The sequence below is a fragment of the Zalophus californianus genome, chromosome 12 (genome assembly GCF_009762305.2).
Source record: "Zalophus californianus isolate mZalCal1 chromosome 12, mZalCal1.pri.v2, whole genome shotgun sequence".
NCBI classification, from domain to species: Eukaryota; Metazoa; Chordata; class Mammalia; order Carnivora; family Otariidae; genus Zalophus; species Zalophus californianus.
Window position 1 is genome coordinate 78,685,441 of NC_045606.1, and position 24,092 is coordinate 78,709,532.

The 24,092-nt window shown below is 35.6% G+C and overlaps 1 protein-coding gene across 4 annotated transcripts in view; it reads right to left on the reverse strand.

Moving 5' to 3' along the window:
- Nucleotides 1-588: 588 nt before the first annotated feature.
- Nucleotides 589-24,092, reverse strand: part of SLC13A1 (solute carrier family 13 member 1) — a 119,076-nt gene continuing 95,572 nt past the window's right edge. Inside the window, exons 16-18 of one of the 4 annotated variants that reach the window (XR_003516474.2) lie at nt 8,465-8,530; nt 3,929-4,158; nt 589-742 (exon numbers count right to left, since the gene is read on the reverse strand). The gene's annotated coding sequence lies outside the window, so the exon portion shown is untranslated. Of the gene's footprint in view, nt 743-3,928; nt 4,162-8,464; nt 8,531-24,092 lie in introns of those variants that run through there. The other 3 variants (XR_003516473.2, XR_003516472.2, XM_027574075.2) reach the window with 3 other exon arrangements.

A 24,092-nucleotide genomic window follows, 5' to 3' on the forward strand; every position in this document is an offset into this window, starting at 1 on the left:
GGTGACCTAAGGTGCATCATGATGACTATAGTTAACAATACAGTATTGTACACTTGAGAGTTGCTGAGAGAGGAGATCTTAAATGTTCTCACCACACACACACAAAGGTAAATACGTGAGGTGACGGAAGTGTTAACTAATCTTATTGTGGTAATCATTTGACAATATATACATATATCAAATTATCACGTTGTACACCTTTTATACAATACGTCACATCTCTCTCAATAAAGCTAGAAAAAGAAACAAAGAAAACACAGATGAATACTAAGAAACCACATCCTTTAGAAAAAAGCAATCTGTGAGTGGTTGGCTCTAAGCACCTTAGAGAAATAACAATTAGGGCAATATTCTAGCCCAGAGGCTGGGTAATTTTTGATGGCTGCTGGTAGAGGCAAACATATGGTGGGAACAATGTGCACAGGTATGGGTGAGTAATCCAGCAGAGACTGTGGATGAATGTTAGGAAATGAAGATCCAACTATTGGAAAGTGAGCTCCTTTCTAACTTACACTTTGTTTATATGACAATGAGTATGATTAGAAATACACAGAGATTTATACACAGAAAATTATTTTTTAAGCAACAGTTCTTTTATTTGTCAGGACAGGTGTTCCAATGGCAAGGATGAGCGTTGATATCCATTCAGAAACAATTCATCTCATTTTCCATTAACCAGCTTAGAGCCTGGTTTAAAATGCAGTTAATTTTATTTGTGTTAGGTCTTCTGGCTTCTGGGTGCCTAGAGAAACAGAACTCAAATTATATTCTAAGAGCAAGGTGGTAAGCAAGCTTCTCAACTTCCAAATGAACAAACAAAAGAACAAAAAGTACCAGGGGTGGGAGTTGGGGAGGGTTTGAGGTAGCAATGAAAACCAAAGTCCTTGGTTTTTGGTAAGAAAGCTCATTCTGTGATGTTTGGAAGTGGGGAGCAAACTAGCAGCTCCATCATTGTATATCATCAAAAAGAAGAAAAGTTTTTCTCCTTCATGTCTGAGCATAAAGCAAGTACCCAGAAAGCATCTGCTTTTCTTCAGGTCACTTGAACCATATGGTGACTTGATTTCATTTGAAAATCAGTTTTGTGTTTTGATTACAATAGTCAGTAAGAACATACTGGAAAAACATACTGACATCATGTAGTTTTCAATGATTACTTATGTGGAGATCTGACTTAGAGGAGAAACTTCTCCCAACGAGGCCATTCTGTGGCTAACCCTTATTGTATGCCGTGAAAATAAGTCCATACTCTGCCAAATTTTATTTTGTAGAATGTCATATGGAGACACTCTAGTTCAGCAGCAACTAAAATGGACCCATGACCAAGACAGCCTTAATATTCCTCTCAGCTTGCCTGACTTCAGACAGACTTCTTCCTGATTCCAGGCTCCTGACCTCTCTTTTCTCAGAGCATCTGCTTTAGGAAACATGTAAATTCTTTCTCTGCCCCTTTGAGATATAAACTTTTTAGAAGCCTTTTGCCAGTTTTAAACCCAGGAATGTATTTCTCCTGGAGCTGGAGGTTATTTCTTTAAAATGTAATCATCAAGGGGAGAGGGCCACAGTTTCTGTGGGAGAATAGGAGGCTAACTTTTAGTTCTGTGGGTGTATAGTAGCAAACAGAGATGGCCTAATCACAGAGAAAAACATTCGCAAACTCAGGAATAACTCAGTGGCTCCACACATCTCATTAACCAACCCTCCCTCCTGATGTCCTCCAGCACCCTTCCACAAGCTCACCGCAGTGCTTACAAACTCTCCTGCCTTTTATTTCAACGGACATGAATTCAAACTCAGTTCTGGCCTTGCTCTCCTGTTGCAATAGCTTTGCATAAAATCTTCCTTACTTATTCAACTTTGGTAGAACGTTTGCTTTGACACCCAAATGTGATTATCTGTGGTGGGCATGAAAGCCTCCATTGTCCTGACAAGCTGCCTCATATAATTAGTGTGACCAGAAGGGTTTTGGTGGAGGATGGGGAGAGACCTGGATGAGAAAAGAATTTATTTGCATGTAGTGAGAGGTCTCTACCACTTTGTCTACTCAATCTTAATGAAAACAATAGAACAAAACTGCAGATTACATTTCATAATTTGTGTAACTATTTTATTACAAGTAGTTTGACAATCTCTGGTGTTAATAATCCATTGTTTTGTTTCAGGAATGTTATTGGCTGGAGTAGGGAAGCGTGTTTATACCCCCTATATCCTATGGGTTGTTGGAGACAAGGAGAGAGAGAGAACAAGCGAGTGAGCTATGTTGGTACACCTTCATTCTTGCATACTTAGAAGAAATCACTCTAGACTTACTGAAACCCCTGAGAGCAAATATCAGGAACCATATAAAGAAAGCCGTAAACCACGGGGAGCTTTCTGCCCTCATGTTAATTGCTTCAGACTTAAGGTAGTGACCCTAAGGAGTGTTATTTTTGGAAAATATCTTTGGACTTAGATTACATCCATTTGTAGCTATCTGGTGGCTGTCCACTATGAATGGAGCTCCTTGAAATTCTTTAAAAACTAAGGAGTTGTGAAAATGTTAAACTCTCTTTTTCTTGAGACTTTTTGTTATTGTTTGTCTTACAAACCATTGCCAGCAGAATATGATTAAACCAATGAAAAAGGAGTTTGATTGTGGTGGTGATAATGGCACTGGTGTGGGGAGAGGAGGGAAGTTTAGATAATACAAGGAAAAATAAAGATGGTATAATTGTCATCACCAGTCATTACCTAATTAGGCTGTCCTACTCTCTTAGAAATGATAATAGCAAATTTAATAGCTTTATTTTATGTCAAAGATGGATCTCACAGATAAGTAGCAAATTGCCTAATACTCTAAAATTCTAAGTAAATTTCCTGAGTTAAAGTCAGTCTTTATTGGTGATGAAATCCTTTGAGAATTCTGCAATGAGCTGGGTCTGGGGGGAGTGGGCTAGGAGAGGCTCTTGCTTATGACAAAAACAAACTTTGATGCCCAAAGAAAATAAAGAATTTTCTCTAAATCAATAGCAAATCAGAACCAGACACAAGTTGATCTTTTGAAGAACTCATAGATGTCAGAGTCTGTAACCGTTTGAAGTACTGCAGCTTAAGCTCAAAGGCTTTCTTTGAAGGTCTGGTCTGAAGCAGTTGCTTCACCTTTTGGAGGTTCCTGTGATTTCAATACCCTAAACTATATAGCAGATTAAACCTAATTCCTGTACCACTTCAAGGTCATGAATACAAGTCTTTCACATGTATTCATTGTTTTGGAGAAAGTTCTTCCCTAGGGGCGCCATTGGAATGGATATCCCCCCTCTTCCCTGACAGCCTATCTTCTCTGAGAGATGAGTATAGAAGGTTGAAGTGTAGAGGCATCCCCTCTGTGGTCCCTCTCAAACTACTCAGTCACTGTTTTTAGAAAGGCCAAACTTTAGCTTCCCGGTGCAGAAACTCCAACTCCACCATGAGGTTCAAACATGTTGTGAACATGTGTTTCCAGGGACAGATTGGGGGGGTGGGGGTGGAGCATGGAAGTCTCCTTTTGTTCTGGTTGCTACAAAGCTTCTGAGGAGTCCACTAAGTGCTTACAGAATCCATAAGAATTCTACATTGCTAACCCAAGGTTGCAGACTCTCATCTAATAAACATTAGAGATAATGTTTTCAAAACACTTTTTTATTGATAATACCTTATATGTTAGAGCTCTTAATCATTTAGAAAATATTTTCACAGGCATTATCTCAATCTATGAATTTCATAGTTACCACCCACCCATTCATTCTTGTATTTATTCAATCAATAATTTTGAGTAATTATTAAGCACTAGATATACCTATATGAGCTACATATTTATAAATGTATTTTTGAATTGAGGAAATTAAGGGTAAGGTTGATTAAATGACTAGTACAGCATCACAAGAGAGTAACTTTTAGATCCAGGGCTTACACGCAGAAAGTAAGGCCAATCCAACATGCTCCTCATGACTTTTAGATTTGAAAAGCTGTTTACTCTGGCAGGGCAAATGACTAAGACCCAGTGCTTGTCGCTGTTGATGTAAGTTTGAGCTTTAAGTATTTTTCTTTTTTTTTTTTTCCTGAGAAGCAAATCTTCCTTCCATGTAGATGGGAAGTCTAGCTCAGGAACCAGAAAAACATTGTGATATCTATGTTTCATCACTTCTAGAAGGCGAGGAAGTAGAAGAGAGAACTAAGTCAGGTACATAACGTCAATTTATATCTCCTTATGATACATTAATGGGTCTAAAATTATGTGATCACTATTCTTTGATTTGTATGTGCCCTGGAATGTTAGCCTCAAATAAAACTTGTGCTGTTATTTGTTAAATACGTTTCTCTGAGAAGCTCACAATGTTAAAAAACTAGTCATCTTCCTAATTTTTATAACATTGTAGTAAGGAAATGGTGGTACAGGGAATTGAGATGATTTGGACAATGTCAGAAAAACTGTGAGACATAAAATGATATAACATAAACTGATTTAAATATGTTTGGATTTAATCAAAGTATCATATAACACGGTAGTGTTAATTTTAGAACTTTCTTAATTAATTCTTGATATATTGTATTAATTCTGGATGCACCTTATTGTTCTTTTAGAGAATATGACCATGTTTCAAAAGGATATAGTTGCAATCAACTTTTCTCCCAGTATTTAAGGAGTGCCAGCAAGGAAGCATTGCCATATATATTGGTCAGGGTAGACTAGGTTATGCTGTGGTAAAACAGCCAGGAATTCCAGTGGTTAAAGACAATAAAGGTATATTTCTGTATCAGAGCCAGGCAGAGGCTGGCTCTGTTCCCCAGGCTCATTCAAGGATTTTGGTTATGGGAGGTACCGACATTTCAACATCAGGTTTCAGGGTTTGCTGTAGGAGGGGAGCAGGGAGACGGGAGAATTGCACAGGAAGATTTCTACTGCCTCAACCTGGAAGTGACACAGGTCATTTCTATTCACATTTCTTTAGCCAAGACCAGTCCCACTGGCCTGCCTAAGTGCAAGAACTCCTAGGAAATTCAGTTTCCCATATGTTCAAGGACAGGAGAACTGGATATGTGATATTTATCTCAGTATGTTTCTACTACTCACAGCACATTGATGGGATTTGAGAGTAGAGAAAGATGAAAGAGTGTGTAAACCAATTGTCTAAATAAAAGAAAACACAACTGGCTACTTGACACTGTGTATAATTCTTTTTAGTTCAAAGTATACGTTTCTCAATCCATTTTTCCACATATCACTGATAATAAAGAATTTTTACAAAAAGAATTTCATTACATACTGTATTACTCAGAGTTCTCTAGAGAAACAGAACAAATAGGGTGTGTGTCTTTGTATGGAAAGGTACCTATTTTAAGGAATTGACTCATGAATATTGAGGCTGGCAAGTCCCAAACCTGCTGGAGATCCAGAAAGAGCCAATGTTGTACTTCAAGTGCACAGACCATCTGCTGCAGAATTCCCTCTTGCTAGGAGGAGGTCAGGCTATGGTTCTCAGGAATTCTCCTGATGAGGCCCATCCACATTAAGGAGGGTAATCAGCTTTATCCTAAGTTGCTATTTTAAGTGCTAATCTCATCCAAAACAACGATTATCACAGAATTATCCAGAATAATGTCTGACCACATATCTGGACACCATGGCCCAGCCAAGCTGACACATAAAATTAACCATCACACATACTTAAGTATAATTCCACCAGCTATGGGAGCAAAGAAGATGTGCTTGCCCTTATGACCAGTGCCTTCAGCATGAACTATTCTTTTATAGGCACATCCAGATTTATGATTTCATAAGAACCAATGTGTCTAGTAATAATCCCTCCAGAATTACTGAAGATCAGTTTGCTTTTAAATATTAGGCTTACAAATGAAGTCTAAAACCTAAAGGCACTGCTTCTCATTAGTTTAGTAAATTCCTTTATAGCATTAGCTCTTTTCAGATTTTTAATCACTAACCCATTACAATTTTCTTTCTTTTTTTTAAAAGATTTTATTTATTTGAGAGAGAGAGAGAGAGAGAATGAGCACAAGAGGGGAGAGGGTCAGAGGGAGAAGCCGACTCCCCGCCGAGCAGGAAGCCTGATGTGGGACTCGATCCTGGGACTCCAGGATCATGACCTGAGCCGAAGGCAGTCGCTTAACTGGCTGAGCCACCCAGGTGCCCCCATTACAATTTTCTATAGAAGTTTTCCTTAGATTTTTTTCTTCAAGTATGAAAATATTTCTACCCACTTAGATAAAATTTTAAAATGTGCATTAAAATTGGATTCCTTTCTATGTTAAGAATTAGGTACTTAGAATTAAATAGCATGTTGAAAAGTAGTAAGTGTATTGTTGCCTGAAGAAAAGTCATCCAACTTCTATAAGTAGAAGAAAGGATGAAACTATCAACTATCACATAATAGCTGAAGCAGGGGACTTCATGAAATATGTTTTTCAATAATTTTTCTTTTGTAAAGAACACTGGTAAGGCACTTAATCTGTGTCTCTGAATTGATAAAACAAGTGTAATCATGTTGTCACGTATTTCTAGAGCATTGGATGAGGATTAACAAGATAATGTTGGTAAATTGCTTTGCGAATCTCAGATGAGGGGCAGTGGGTGAGAAAGTAGTTACCTAAGCACTGATTACAATATACTCGCATATGTGCAAACAAGTACACACACGTCTAACGTACACAGATGTGTAGGTATGTATCAATGGGTCTACATGTTCCTGTGCCACCCGGAACAGGGTTCTGGGGCACTTGGCACTATTGACATTTTGGGTCGGACAGTTTGTTCTCGGGGCTGTCCTGTGCATTTGAGGACATTTGGCAGCATCCCTGGTCTCTACCCATTGCATGCCAGTGGCACCCCTCACTTCCGTTGTGACAACCAAAGAATGTCTCCAGACATCATCAAATGTCCCCTGGAGGACAAAAATCACCTCTGGTCTAGAACGACTGATTCAGAACCAATGGCAGGGAGTTAAAATATGAGAAAATTCATAAATTAGGCTGAAAGGGAGCTTCTAAATTAGAAAGAGAATAAAACAGTTTTTTTGTAAAGTGATAGCTTAAGGGAGACTTTTTTTTAGCTTGATATGCTGATCCCCCAAATTTATATCGGAGGAAAAAAGGACAAAAATGACTAGGATAATTTTGAACAAAATCGGCAGCGATTGCCCTTTTGGTTAACTATTATAGTAATTACGGCAGGGTGCTACTGAAACAGGAACAGACAAATAGCCCAGGGGAACAAGATAAAGAACCTAGAAACATACACAAACACAAGATGCCCCTTAACATTTGTAGGATCTAGTGCAAGAGTGCAAATGGAAACCCGTGTGCCATTTAACTAAGCTAGCAAACAAGTGAAATATATTTTATCTTTTTAATCTGACATATACACATTTATATGTATATATATTTGGAAGGCAAGATTTGAATTTATAATTCTTGGATTCCTGGAGTTCTGTCTCAGAATGTGGTGGTACAGGAGAAGCAGACCTCAGACTCCAGCTCCTGAATCTCAGCCTAACCCTGTCCTCTTCCCATTCCCAAAGATCTCATGCACATTATGTGTGGACACCAGGACCCTAGCCTATACATCCAAGCTCTTTCCACGAATCCACCAACACAGCATCCACTTGGCCAGTCCTCAGGCCTATTGTGGTATGGTCTCTCTTGGGGGAAGCACACTGTGCAGGCCATATAGGTGGGCCCAGAGTTGTTTGGGCATGGAATTCTGGGATCCAGGGTATCTATCACTAGCTAGGTTTAAAACTGTGACATGGGCTCTTGCCTTGCTGTCTCTTGCCTTGCTGTCTCCTCTCACCACAGGAAGGGATGTGGCTGGAGGGGGACCACAGCAGACCCTTTGAAGCATGGGCCCTAAGCTAGAGGCTCCCCTTCTTGAAGTCTATGGTGGTATTGCACAAACTTACAGGGAAATGTTTTTATATGACAGAGGCTTTCAAACCAGTGGGGAAAGATAAGGGCATTCAACAAACAGTATTAGAATAATTGGTCATTTATATAGAAAATAAAATTATATCTTTTCCTTATAGCAGCACAAAATAAATTCAAAGCTATATTAAATACCAAAACATTAGAAGCAAAGCCTTAGAGCTTTTTTTTTTTTTTTAAATATAAGAGAATGACTATGATCTCAGAGAGAGTATCATGTTGAGCCACAGGGGAAAGTCAGACAGATGCAACACAAAATCTATCACCACACGTTCATAATTGATATCCTGGTGAGAAGTTTAAAAGAATATTTAGTTGCTCTGTAAACATTCACTAGAACACAGTTTAGGGCCTCAATTCAAAGATCTTAATTTGTTTTAATGAACAATGTAACTGTTATGGCCATCCTACTGAGGCAGGATTGACTGTCTCCCCTCCTCAAATTTAGTTCCTATGTCAGGCTAATAAGCCACACAAGCACCAAGAGGGTATGAAAAGTTGTATTACTCACATAATGAAGCTTTCTGGGGAGAGCAGGGCAGGCACCCAAGCGGATCAAAAAACCTAGAGGCCCAGTCTAATAATGAGAAAAAAACATTAGACAAATCCCAATAAAGTGACATTCTATAAACTACCTGACCAGTACCTTTCAACACTGTCAAGATCGTTAAAACAAAGAAAGTCTGAGAAATTGTTAGGTGAGCCTAAGGAGATAGGACAATTTAATGTGGTCTTATCCTGGAACAGAAACAGGACATTAAGTAAAACTAGGAAATGTGACTAAAGAATGTATTTTTGTTAATAATAATGTACCAATATTGGTTCATTAATTGTAACATACCATACTTATTAAGGTGTCAATAATAGAGGACCTTGGGTGCACACCATGAATAATTATACTGTCTTTGCAGTTTTCTTGTAAATCCAAAATTATTCCAAAAATAAATCTTATTTAAAAACGGTATTAAAACTTTATTTAAAAAAAACCTGGGACCAACAGGTAAATAAAAGAGATTAAAGTCCCCACACAGGGATTATTCTTCTAAGGGAGTTTGGCATGTGAAGACAGTCTTATAAATCGATGGGGAAAATATTAGACTGCTCACCTTATATTACCAGGCCAATAGGTTTATTCATACTGAAAACTTAAACATAGATGCTTATCCTCAGTATTTACAAAAATACATTTTAAATGGATTAAAAACAAATGTTAAAAGCAAAACAAATATTTTAAAAGAAATTATAGGGAATAACTTTATAAGTGGAGTAGAGAAGGCTTTTCTTACGTAAGATACATATACAATAAAACATAAAGAAAACATTAATTTGGTAAAAATGAGGATTGAAAGCTAATTTAATGAGGGTTTAAATCTAAAATCTTCCAACTCGATTAAAAAAACAAAATAAACAAAGGCAAAAGACGGTCATTCACCAGGATAAGATATATGCAACTCTAAGCGTCAAAGGATTACAAGCAAGAATGTATAAAGAAATTCAACAGTTTAATAAATAGAAGCCAAACAACTCAATAGAAAAATAAATGGGAAAATATATGAACAGGCAATTAAGCGCACAAGGGGACATGAAGAAGGCTTTTCATTGCAGTATCTTTTGTTTGTTTTGTTTAAGCCTTTTTTTTGAAAGCTGAGGTGAGGATTTTATTTTTTTTTAAAGTTTTTATTTAAATTCAATTAGCCAACATATAGTACATCATTAGTTTCAGATGTAGTGTTCAATAATTTATCAGTTGGTATAACACCCAGTGCTCATCACATCATGGGCCCTACTTAATGCCCATCACCCAATTGTAATAACAAAATATTGCAAAAGATCTCAATGTATATCAGTGAGGGAAAGGCAAATACTTCACGGACTAGTCTTACAGAGAGATATTTTCTGCACTCATTATAAACTAATGAAATATGTTATCATGTCATATTTTGAATATATATTGTTAAGGGAAATATATATTCTGAAGAAGAACGTATGAACATAAACAAATGACAAGCCAATTTAAAGTCATGTTTACCTAGTCATGAAAACAGATTCCTAAAATTATTTTTTTAAAGATTTTATTTGTTTATTTGAGAGAGAGAGAATGAGAGATAGAGAGCACAAGAGGGAAGAGGGTCAGAGGGAGAAGCAGACTCCCTGCTGAGCAGGGAGCCCGATGTGGGACTCGATCCCGGGACTCCAGGATCATGACCTGAGCCGAAGGCAGTCGCTTAACCAACTGAGCCACCCAGGCGCCCAGATTCCTAAAATTATTATGGCAAAGTTTTAGTTAATTTAATTTGAATAATAATAGAAAATACAAAAAAGATTTATTAAACAGTTTTTGGCAATTCACAATGATCTTTCTTTCACTGACAAAAATTAGTAAAATTTTATTTTATTGACACTGGCAAAGGTAGTTTGGCAAAAATTGAGAAAATGACAAAATTTAGAATTAAACTTTCATTCAACTTCATACTATCTAGATTCCTTGAATTTATTAGGATTATATCTTCAGAAAAACGATATTTGTCAAACAATGTTTGAAGACAAGGACTGCTTTGTTTCATTTGTCATTCCTGCAACCCCAGTCCTCTGCCCAATTTCTAGAGCAGAGGACCCATTCTAGTACTGCTGAAGGAAAGCAGGGGGAGTGCTTCTCAGTCACTATAGTATAGATGCCTGACCGCTAGTTGTTAAGTCCTGGTGGGCTCCAATGCAGTGCTCTTGGTCATTTCAACATTATTCCCATCTACTGAATTATTTAATATTTTTGTCAATCTGATCAACTTAAAAAACATATTGTACTTGCTTTTTTAAATGTAAAATTTTAAAATGTATTTTGTTACAATAGCCATCCTTGTTTTCTATAATTATTTATCTTCTGTAAGTTAGATTAATAGTATCTATAATTACAGCTAAATGTAATATATATTAGTGGTCCTTAACTGGGGTAATTCTGCCCCCCAGGAGATATTTGACATAGTCCAGAGATAACTATGGTCGTCACAAATGGAGGACGTTTGCTCCTGGCATCTGGAAGGTAGAGGCCAAGAAAGCTGCTACACATCCTACGATGCCCGGGACAGCTCCTCACATAAAAGACTGACCTGGACTACAGTGTCAGTAGTTACGTTGTTGAGAAACCCTGATAAATACTGCAGGGAGAAGGAAAGACATTCAAAGACCAACGAGTAAACTAGTTCTCCCCATTGAGCCAGTGTGTAGCAAATCAGAATCTCCCAGAAGAAGAGACGTGAATGCACATGAAAGGGCTGCATGTTTTGTTTGTTCGTTTTCCTTCCTTCCCTCAGGAGGTTCGGCAGAAGTGCCCCTGTCCTCTCCCCTATGTTGTAAGGAATGAGAAGTGGGGCAGAGCCTGGCTCAGGGCAAACACTTACCTCCACAGTGATTAGAAGAAGGAGTTTTTGCCCAGAATCGAGAAGACTAAGAGCAAGCCTAAAGAATTTGACTCAAAAGGGAATTAAAATCCTGAATCCCTTGGCTCTGCAACCCACAGATACATCATGCAGCTAACAAAGGAAGTGCAAGCATGCAGTCACCAACATTAGGAAGTGGCTCAGCACCCAGGAAAACCCGAGGTCAGATCCCATAGAGGGCCTGGGGACTGTATATGTACTTTCCCTTATCTATCTGAACACGAACAAAAACCATTAGATAAGCATGCAAAGGCACTGAGTGTAGCTTTAGTAAATAACACCAAATGAATGAAGAAGGAAAAAAATAATGAAAAAAAAATTCTGCGAGGGTCATTTATAACCTTCTACAGTCACTGGCAAGACTTTAAGTATATTAAAGGCCAAATAATAAATTATGTTTGGCTGCCTTTGCATATTTTTCCATAGGCTATGCAAATAATAATTGAAATTATGTTAATCTAATCTGTAGTGGCAATCTTAATCTTAACCATAAGGGCAAGAGGAAAATGCTGAAAACTTGTTTATCACTAATCTTGCTGCCGCTGAATCTGAATTAAATTAATTTTTCCACCTTTAACAAACTGGTAAGGCAAACATCAAATAACATCTCACTGTAGGAAGGTTAAAAATGTTTTTATGACTACTGTGAAATAAAATCTCTGCATCCAAAATATGTGAGTAAGCACATGGAAATCCCCCAGAACCATGCCTGCTGTACCGTAAAATGGGTGAGCTACTCTTTTTATTAATGCTGGGCCCCAAGACAGCTTCGAGTCTAATAAGTGTCTTGTGACTAGCTGAGTGAGGGAACTGTAAGTGCGGTGGTCTAGTCCAGAAGTCCTCATGGGACTGACTCTGAACATCAGGGGGAAATATCTGAGGGGAAACCTGGAGATACCAGGACCAGGAACAGTGAGTGCACAATTGTCATTCGTTGTGTTCAGCAAATGTTCTTCAAGCAACCGCTTTTTCCGAGTCAGGAAAAAACTAATCTGGCTAGGAACAGAAATCTGAGTAAGGAAAATCAGTGACACATGCCATCTTCTAGCAAGAACAGATGAGATCACAGCTTTTAGCCATGTTGAAATAAGTGAAGCGAAGCATGTACTGATTACAGTGAATCGGCTGAACATTGTATAGAATTCCACAGGAAAAGTAGCTCAGGGAAAAAGTATTTGTTCTGATGATAACATCAGTAACATAAAATCAGCCTGGGACCTATAAAAATAAGACTGTAGGATCTTATTAAAGCACATAAAACAGGATCTGAACAAATGCAGTACAAAACAAAATGTGTATTGAATCTAACCACAAATCAGCTGGTAGCAATAAATACTGACAGCATGGAGATGTTATTGGCAAGTAATATCTAGAACATATGTAACAAACACAACAACATAAAATATGGTTCACATTGTATTACCATTTATTAGAGATGTTTTTAAGACGTCTAAACATATGGGGTTATTTTGAACTATCTTTTGGTTATTAGCTACTAATTTTATTACATTGGGGTCATGAAGCATTGTCTAAAATCTATTTGTTGTACTTTATTGAGATGTTTTATGAAATAGTTTGTGATCAATTTGTGAAAAAAATAATGGGGAGATGGACACAGTTACAAATATAGTAGACAAAATAACAAGATCATATTGAAAATTTTATTCCAATAATATTGAAAACTAAGGGGAAAGTCATTCATAACAAAATTTTTAAAATCTGAATTGATTTATAACATCAAAGTAGAATCACATCTATTTACTAACCAAAAATCTAGTTGGGTAGAGGGATGGAGAGACGGACAGATATGTGATAAAGCAAGTAGAGTAAAATGTTAGTGGTAGAATCTAGGTAGTAGGTAGAAGGACCTTCACCACAATTCCTTCAACTTGGCTATATGAGAACTTTCACAGCAAAATTTTGTGGGAAAATTCTAGGTATTTATATAGCCAATTTTTCTCGAGTCTCAGAAGAAAGATAATCTATACCTGATATAAATAACTCCAGGGAATTGAAAAAGTGGGAAAGATAACTTAACTTACATGATAAGAATATTGTAACCTTGATATGAAAATAAAGTTGGGCAAAGACAAAGAAAGAAAACTTATAAACTAATTTTTATATGAACATTGCTGCAAAACATAAGAAAATAGCTTTATGATATTGGGGGGCAGGGACATGTTTCTTAAATGAGTGTATAGAGTATATTCATAAAGGGCAAAAAAGACAAAAAACACAAAATGCTAAAGGAAACAACACATAAGTTTTACTATGTTAAAATGAACAATTTGGTTCAACGGTAATCCATCATGAAAAACAACAACAAGAACAACCACCGCAGTAGCCGCAACAACCTGCCAACCAGCATGAGGACTGTTATCTAAAGTAAAGAACTACTATAAACCAATAAAAAGAAATAACAGAAGGTTAGGGAAACCCAATTTATAGACAATTCAAAGAACATGAAATTCCAAGGGCTGGCTAATAAATATATGGAAAAATGCTCAACCTCAGAAAATATTAGAAAAATGTTAAAGCAATATCAAGATAAATTTCCTATGAGAATGGCAAGAATTGAAATGTTTAACAACAAATGTTGAAAAGGATGTGGGCAAATGAGAACTCCTGTATATTGCTGTCATACTTGGAGTATAAATGAATGCAATCACTACTGAAAGACAACTAGGCAATACCTAGTAAAATTGGAGATGTCCATACTCTGGAACTGAGCAATTTCAATTGCATTGATCTTCTCTAGAGAAATTCATATATGTGCACAATGAGCCATGTGCAAGACTATTACTAGGAAAAAAATATTGTCCATTATTAGAGGAGTTGATAAAAATGTGTTTTAAAATAAAATCTAATGCTATACAGAAATTAAAATGAATAAACTAGATCTACACATAGTATTACAGTTCCTAAGAAAAATATATTGTAAAAATGTACCCATAGAATGATAAAAATTATATAAAACTTAAAAAACACTCCAAACACAGTACTATAAATTGATTTTACATACACACAAATATAGAAAATGTATGATATCATGGATTAGATGGGAATGAGGTTAGTGATTACCTTTGGTGGCAGTAATGAGTTTTAGGGGGCTTTAGATATTATTTGGATCACTTATTTCTTTTGGAAAAAATATATGGAATGAATATTATAAATTGTTACTAATTTTAAAAATTTGCATGGTGGGTTCATGGGATAGTGGGTATACTGCTATTGTTACTGATATTTTCTGTGCTTTTCTATATATTTGAAGTATTTCATAATTAAGAATAGATAAAAACAATTGATATATATGGAATATATTTCGAAGACTATGGCCGTCATTCTTTAGATAAAATATTCAGAGTCAAGCCAGTAGGATACCAAATACCTGAACTAAAAGTGTGGCATTTCTCCTCCACTCTGCCCTCACCCCACCTCAACTCACCCCTACTTCTCACCCATAACAAGACTTGCTTTTCCTGAGTGATGTCTTGTGATTATTTTTATGGGATTTTATTATAGAGCATTCTAAGAAACAGCTCAGGAGCTTCACTATTATATAAGGGTAGGATCTTCTTTATCAGGAAGGTAAACAGACACCTGACTATATGAAATGTATCTTAAATGTACTGTAATGCATTTAGCTTCAACTGATTTTCCTGTATTTATTTTCCCTATGTATGCTCTTTCTTCCTCTATTTTTAAAAAATTGTCTTAGATTGTAATATCTATAATCTAATTGCAATCTTTCTTGGAAGGAAGTCCAGGGTAAAAGTTTAAAAATAAACAGATTAAAAGAAACTATCAAGAGGATTCAAAAAAGGAGTTGATTTTCTAATCCTACTCTTGTATAAAAACAGTGATCCATATAGGGAAAAATGTATTTTATAAGCAATAATAAAATAGTAAGGACTATTTTAAAATGCTTCCTGAAAAATAAATACATGCATTATGTTTTGCAATCTCAATAGTTAACTACTATTATGACATTTTACAGAGAAACTGAGGGTTAGCGAGTTAAATAATCAGGCCAAAGTAATGCAACTGGGAATGGCAATATTTGAGCCCTGGTATTTCTTTCTTTCTTTCTTTCTTTTTTAAAGATTAGTTATTTATTTATTTGAGAGAGAAAGAAGAGAGAGAGCACGAAGGGGGGAGGGAGGGCAGCGAGAGAGGGGGAAGCAGGCTCCCGCTGAGCAAGGAGCTCGACCTTGGGCTGGATCCCAGGACCCTGGGATCATGACCTGAGCTGAAGGCAGAGGCTTAACCAACTGTGCCACAGGTGCCTTGAGCCCCGGTATTTCTTACTCCCGAACCAGGCTCTTAAGTCATATACACACATAAACACACACACACACACACACACACACACACACACATACACACACACACACACATACTTTACTTTCCTAATCTTAAATTAGACAATAGTACTCTGGCAAATAATCTAAATCCAAAGGCATATTGATAGTATTTATTTATTTAAAGATTTATTTATTTTAGAGAGAGAGAGAGCGAGCATGCCTACATGTGAGCAGGGGGAGGGGCAGAGGTAGAGAATCTTCAAGCAGACTCCCTGAGATCATGACTTGAGCTGAAATCAAGAGTTGAATGCTTAACCTACTGAGCCACCCAGGCGCCCCTTGATAATATTTAAATAATATTGGATAAACATGGTTCTATTATATTCTTTTATCTCCCCACTCCAGGCTTTCATTTGCCACTCATTCATTGAAAACAACTTGGTCATACCTTCTTTAAAATCAACTGATCAATGAGCTTTTCATATCAAAGATCTTTGAGCACCCACATTTATCCAAAAAGTGAAAATGTGGACTAAATGATCTTTTCCGGAAGAAAATTCTGATTTTTTTCCCTAGGAGTGACAGAAATATTTATTACAATGATACATTTTCACAAAGAATTCCTAGAACCCATCACAAGGTCTCACTTTAAAATAATGCTTTGTACAACAGGTTGAATCAGCCCCCAACTAATTCTAACAGGAATCTCCCTCTAAATGGGAGTGGCAGTGGTGTGGGCGGGGGGGACATAGCTGATTTTCCAACTCTTCCTAGAATGTTTGTATAGATGCTGATAGGAATTAAGAACAAAACTTGGGAGACAGAGGGCACTATTAAATCAGCATTTGTCATATTTTTTTCTAAGGGATTTAAAAAAGGAGATTAGAAAATGTCAAGAAAATTTTGGAAAGTTTAATTCACGAGCTGCCATTTTTTCATGGAGAAGAGTTAGAAGATACGCTAAAAATTGCTGTGATAGTTCAGATATTGTTGCTTTGCCTCTTAGGAGGCACTTAACCAGACTCTACTAAGAATGAACAATGTGAAAATTCTTTGAAAACATGAAACTATGGTGTGATGCATCTTTCAATTCACACAGACATTCTGAGTGCATTATAGCCATTCAGATAGTAAGAATGAAAAACAGATGGATTGTGAAGAATAAAAAGAAAAAGAAAAAAATGAGGCTCAATACTGCTTCTGAACATGCAGAGTGTTGCATCCATCTCTTCAGTTCACCAAAGTTCAGGTGTAGCTGAAAAGTGATGTCTGTACTTCTAACAGCCAATCTGTCAACAGCACCTTCCAACCCAACCTCCATAAGTTACTGTTTGAGTAGGACTCAGAACGATGTCAGTAATAAATATTTATAGCTACTCCCACAAAACTCTTACCACCTCACTAAGCGCAACATCACCAACACTGAAGAGGCGCTCAAGGCACGCCTTGCCAACTTGTGTGGCCAAAGACGCTTTAGGAATTTCAGTGGACCTTACAAGGACCTAACTTAGGGCAAAGCAAAGTTTGTTCCTTTTTAATGCTGAGTGATATTCTGCGGTATGGATGTGTCACAGTTTGCTTAACCATTCACACTTTGAGGGACAACTAGGTCATTTCCAAGTTTTGACTTTCACTAGTAAGCTGCTATAAACACTTGTATGTAGGTTTTTGTATGAACATACATTTTCATTTCTCCGGAATAAATGTCCAGGATTGCAATTGCTGGGTCATAGGGCAGTTTCATGTCCAATTTTTTTGCTAAGAAGCTGCCAATTTGTTTTCCAGACTGGCTGTACTACTTGTATTCCCACACAATGTCTGAGTGATTGAGTTTCTCCACATTCTCGCCAGCATTTGGTGCTGTCATTATTCTTTATTTTAGCCATTCTGACACGGGTGTAGTAATATCTCATTGTGGTTTTAATTTGCATTTACCTAATGGATAATGATGTTGAACATTTTTTCATGTGCTTATTTAACATCTGTATATGCTCCTTTAGGAAGTGTATCTTCATATCTTTTGCCCATTTTCTAATTGGATTGTTTACTGAGTTTTAAGAGTTCTTCATCCATTATCAGTATTCTTTTCTGTGGTTTGCAAATATTTTCTCTCATTTCGTGGCTTGTTTTTTCATTCTCCTAATGGGGTATTTGTTGAGCAAATTTAAATTTTAAATTTTGATGTCCATTTATCAATTTTTGCTTTCATGGATTATACTTTTGGTGTTAAGTCTAAGAACGCTTTGCTAAGATCCGTGAAGATTATCTTCCATGTTTTTTTCTAAACGTTTTATAATTTTATGCATTTTACATTTAGAATTTTACATTTATGCATTTAAGTTCGTGATCAATCTTGAGCTAATTTTCATACAAAGTATGAAGCTTAGGTCAAAGTTTTGTTTGCTTTGTTTTCTGTTTTTGTCTGTGGATGTTCACTTCTCCAGCACCATTTGCTGGAAAGTTTTCCTCCATTAAATTGCTTTTGTACCTTTGTCAAAAATAGGCATATTTATGTGGGACTAGTTATGGTTGTTCATTCTGTGTCAACTATATATATCCATGTCTTTCCCAATACCACATAGTCTTGATTACTGCATCTATATAGTAAGTCTTGAAGTTGGGTAAACTATTTAGTCTGGCTCTGTTGTGACATTCAAAAAGTCTAAATTTAAAGTCTATTTTAAATTTTTTTTGAGTGTTCTTATTGGATATACTGAGCCACTTTACTACTGATTCAATGTGCATAACGTTTGGAGAATAGATTCAGAGGAGATTGAATAAGATGCAATAGTAATATTATAGCAAGTAGTATTTGTGTGTTGAGTTATCATCTCTGCTTTCCACATAGGTTTTCCCAGGAAAACCCATCAAGGATTACTAGTTAAAAATGCTCTTTCTTGGAAACTTGCTTTATATTTTGTAAACTACTTGGCTAATGACAGATTTTAAAAAGCAAGCTACTAGAAATGTTCCAAAGTGCGTTAGAGAATTGTATATAGTTGTGTTTCTTTGTTTATATTCTTTAGTCAAATGAATATATGAAGATAAAGAAGATAGATATAGGAAATGGAATGTACATAGTGGCCAGTGGGACTTCTGTCTCCATGGGAAGACTGAGGTTCTTTATAACCTTTAGAATTCTGGATTTATAAAAAAAAAAATGGGGAAGTAAATACAAGTAACAGTAGCCTTCAGTAATATATTAACTATAAAACTACTTTTAACTCAAAGTATAAAATCTCTAGCACATTAAATCACACATACAGTCCTGACTACAGATGCAATAAAAGAATTCAAATTCCAGTTCTGATGATGAATTCTGGCCCTATTTAAATTCTAAGGAGGCCCCATGAGTAGGTTCTGTATGGAGGAGGATGAGGGCATGTAAGAGGAACCTACTGGATTCCCTGAGGAGAGGACTGCTTGGTCCCAGTGGACCCCCAGCTCTGACCAGAAGCAATTACTTTCACAGCTGAGATGGAGATTAAAAGTTTATGGAAAACAATATCAAGGACTGTAGTCAAGAATAACTTCCCAGACCCTGAGGAATAACCTGTCATTATTTATTATTCATTTGACATTTGTTAGATGATCTACCCATAAAGCTCTGTGGCTGTGAAGATAAAATATTCTTGTCAGACCACAACCTCTATCAGAGACCTATCCTCTCAGGTTGAACTTACTTTGGGGCTGAATTGTTCTCTGAACAATTAACCCAAGATTTTAAATTTGTTTACCCCTTTGTTATTTTTACATATAAACAACAACAAAAAATATGAGTTACATTTGTCCCAGCATACTTTCAACTACGGCCATAAAATCTTCCGTTTTGAATTAAAAAAATTAAAAATACATAAACAATTTAAGACATTAATATTAGGTAGCTATCATAGTATTGAAGCTGAAGAAAAAACAGAAAGGGTGTTCTTACACAATTTTTCTATGTTCTAGACTCACTTCATCTTATATGTTAAACTAGAATGCAGGTCTGACCATTGTCCTCCATTTCATATTTGTATTATTTAAGTGCCCTTTAGTTATTTCTTCTTGAGTCTCTCATAAGTAGTGAATAAATCTCAAACTCAACAAATTCAAAATTGCATTCATGAAGTAACCCTCTCTACTTCCGAATACCACCAAAGAAGCTCCTCATCTAGTATTTACTCTTTTATTTAAGAGCTGCATTATACACCAGTGATTAAAATTGGAGACTTCAGAACCATTAACTCAACTTGTTCTGATTCCAACCTTACTAGGAAAAAACAAAAAGGATTATAATTAAATCTGACTCTTCTAGATACTTCCACTTTTGGCAAAATGCAGCCTGAGAAACAGGATTTACCCTCTGCTAAAACAACTAAAATAGGAAAAATTATACGAAACAGCAGTTTTCAGACATTGGACATCAGGTGACATAGGACAGTGAGTTCTGAAAGAGAGTCCTATGATTATTCCAACTTAGAACAAGGGGAGAGTTTCTAGGCAGCAGTTCAAAAAAGGGGGAATCCAGGCAGATACTGGTGATCACATGTTGAATAGATGGAGCTGGGAGTCTGAAGAGGACCGGTGGTTATAGTTTTCAGGCAGAGTATCAGAAAGGAGAAACATGCACAGACATGTGCAGAGAGATCTCCAGGAATCCTGTCTGCTATTCTGCTGACTACTGATCAACACAAGTCTCTTAGGAAACTACCTGAGGGTGCAGAAGAACTAATTAAAATTGTTACATGGAAACAATTCCAAAAACTAACACAAGGCTGGGAATAATTCATGTTCCCACCAGCTAGAATGGAAATCCTTAAAATTAGTGGAGCATCAAGTACAATACTCAAAAGGGTATTATTGCCTTAGTACTGAGGCAAATGTAGCTGTAGACTAAAGGGTTTTCTGGTCTCACCCAATAAATCTTAAGAGCAAACCTTAAAAGGATCAAACTGTTTCCAAATAATGCAACTGTGCCCCAGAATAACATTCAAGTATATAGGAAAAAAATAAAAATAAATAATAATATCTGGTATTAAACAAAGCAAAATAAGCAATGCCTTTTTTTCAATTGAAAAAAAATTACCAGGCAGGAAAAACAGGAAAATCTGACTCTTAAAAGAGAAAAATCAAGCAATAGGCATCGAAGCAGAAATGACATATATGATAGAATTAGTAGACAAGAACATCAAAAGTTATTAAAACTATATTATGTATGTTCAAGAAGGTAGAGAAAAATATGAGTATGCTCAATAATGACAGGAAAAATATAAAAGACCCAAATCAAATTTCTAGGGTTGAAAATTACAAAGTTTGTGATGGAAAATATACTTGATGGAATTAACAGAAGATTAGGCGATGCAGAAGAAAGAATTGGTGAACCAAAAGATGTAGCAATAGAAACTATCCAAGATGATACACACAGAGAAAATGATGGAAAAAACAAAAAGCAAAAACAGATTCAGTGTACTTTGGGATAATTTCAAGTGACCAAATATGTTTGTAATTATAGTCCTTGAAATAAAAAGAGTAGAGAGAATATTTTAAGGAATAGTGGATGAAGGTTTTCTAGATTTGATTTTTAAAAAAACTCTATATATACTTTGAAGCCTAATGAATCCTGAACACTAGAAACAAACAAAATTACATCAACGTACCTCACAATTAGATTGCACAAAATCAGTAATAAAGAAAAATCTTAAAAGCAGCCAGAAGAAAAAAAAAATACACATTACATATAGAGGAACAGAGTTACAAATTAAAGTACATTTCTCATCAAAAAGAATAGAAACCAGAAGACTGTGACACAACTTTAAATTCCTGAGAGGGAAATACTGTCAATCTAAAATTCCATTCCAAGTGAAAATATTCTTCAAAAACGAAAGCAAAAATATACTTTTTCAACTTACAAAAGCTAAAGAATAAAAATTATATCTGGTAGAAATTGAAATAACAAGCCTATATAAAAGTAATGAAGAATGTGGGGAAATATAAAACAATTTTTGATATTTTCAAAAGATATTTGACTATTTAGATAAAAAATAGTAGCAATGCATTTTTGAGTTTATGATACATATAGAAATAAAATATATGACAACACAAAGTGGTAAGGGGGGGTTATAGGTATAAACTAATATTATAATTATATAATTATACAATTATATTACTTAAAGTAAATTGCGGTAAGTTAAAGATGTATACTATAAATCTTCAAGCAACTGCAAAAATTACAGTAAGTCAAGAAATGAAATAAAATTAAATAGTAAAAAGTATTAAAAAAAAAGTAGTCAATTAATCCAAAGGAGGGCAGGATAAGGGGAAAACAAAGCACAGAAAAAATAATATAGAAAAAAAATCAAAATGGTAGATTTAAATGCAATTATACCAATAATCACTTTAAATATAAATGGCCCAAACACCTAAATTAAAAGACAGAATCTGTCATATTTGATTAAAACATAAGAAAACAAGCTTCAATTATATTTCTTACAAGAAACTCACTTTATATAAAGACACAGTAGGTTAAAAATAAAAGGCTGGAGAAAGATAACCCATGCTAAAACTAATTTAAAAAGTTATAATACTTATATTAATATCAATATATTTCAGAGTGAAGAATATCAACATTGATAAAAAGCATTATATAGCGATAAAGGCATAGAGTGCATAGCAATTTTAAACACTGGCACACCAACCAAAAAATAGAACTTTGATAAACATAAAGCAAAACCTGATAAAAATGCAAGGAGAATTGACAAATCCACAATTATCGGCTAAGATTTCAACATTCCTCTCTCAATATATAACTGATAGAACAAGTAGGAAAAGAATCAGTAAGAATATAGACTACGAGAAAAAGTAGCAACCAAGTTGACCCAATTGACACTTTAGAAGACTCTGCCCAACAACAGCAGAATACATATCATTTTTAAGGCAGAATATTTATCAAGATAAACAATTTCTTTCATAAACAAATCTCAGTAAGTTTAAAAGGATTTAAATTCTACAACTCTTGCAGATAAGAGAAGAATATGCTTCCTAACTCATTCTCTGAAGCAAAATTACCCTAATACAACAACAACAACAAAGTAAGAGAGTTATAGACAGTGCCCCTCCTGAACATTGGTGCAAAAATTCTTAACAAAATATTAGTGAATAAAATCTAATCATAAATAAAAAATACAAAATATCATGTTCAAAGTTTGTTTAATTCAATGTAATTTAGCATATTAACAGACTAAAAAAGAAAATCGTAAGATCACCTCCAAAGATGTAGCAAGAGTATTTGGCAAATTCTGACATCCATTCCTGATTAAAACACAAACAAACAAAAACTCAGCAAACTAGCATTAGAAGTTTCCTCAATCTGATAAAGAGGCTCTGAAAATTCTACAGCCAACATTCATAATTAATGGTAAAAAAAATGCTTTGCTACTAAAAGAAGAAAAAAGACAAGGACATCCTTTTTTAAAACGATTTATTTATTTGAGAGAGAAAGATCGCAGGGGGGCGGGGCAGAGGAATAGGGAGAGAGAAACCCAAGCAGACCCCACACCGGTTGTGGAGCCCAACATGGGGCTCTATCCCACAACCTTGAGATCACAGCTTGAACCTAAACCAAGAGTCGGACACTTAACTGACTGCACCACCGAGGCTCCCCAGAAAAAAGACAAGGATACCTTAAGATAAAATGAGAAATAAAAGTATCCGGATTGGAAAGGATGAAATATCACTGAGTTTATTCACAGAAGATATTATGTACAAAATCTTATGAAATCTATATAAAAAAAAAACCCAACTAGAAATAATAAGTGAGGGTGCAGGTACAAAATCAATTTATAAAAATAAATGGCATTTCTAAATCCTGGCAATTCAGAAATTCAATTCAGAATTGAAGCTAAAAAACAAGACCACTTACAATAGCATCAAAAAATGAAATATAGTAATATTAAAAATATGAAACACTTAGGGATAAATGTGCTTAAAGATGAACAAGACTGTACATTGAAAACTCTATAACACTGCTCAGGGAAATTAAAGAATACCTAAATAAATAGAGAGATACAATGCGTTCATGGATCAGGAGACTCAAAATTTTTAAGATGTCAGTTCTTCCTAAGTTGATTTATGTGTTATGACTAGAGTTCATTGGGTTCCTGTTCTAGTCTCAAAAATTTTTGCTTCTGGTACACAGCTTATTTTAATTGTCAAAGGTAGTGAAAGTCCCTAAACTCCATCAAGAAGTGTTAAGGAAGGAAAGGAAGCTAGTCTGGAAGGCCAGCATTCTAACAGATACAAAATTGTTCGAGGAATTAGTCTTTCTTCAAACCAGAAGCAATTTCATGGCAGTCATTTTAAGATAAATCAAACTTCCTTATTCAGAACATCTCTTCTTCCCTAAGCTTTTCCACCAAAAATT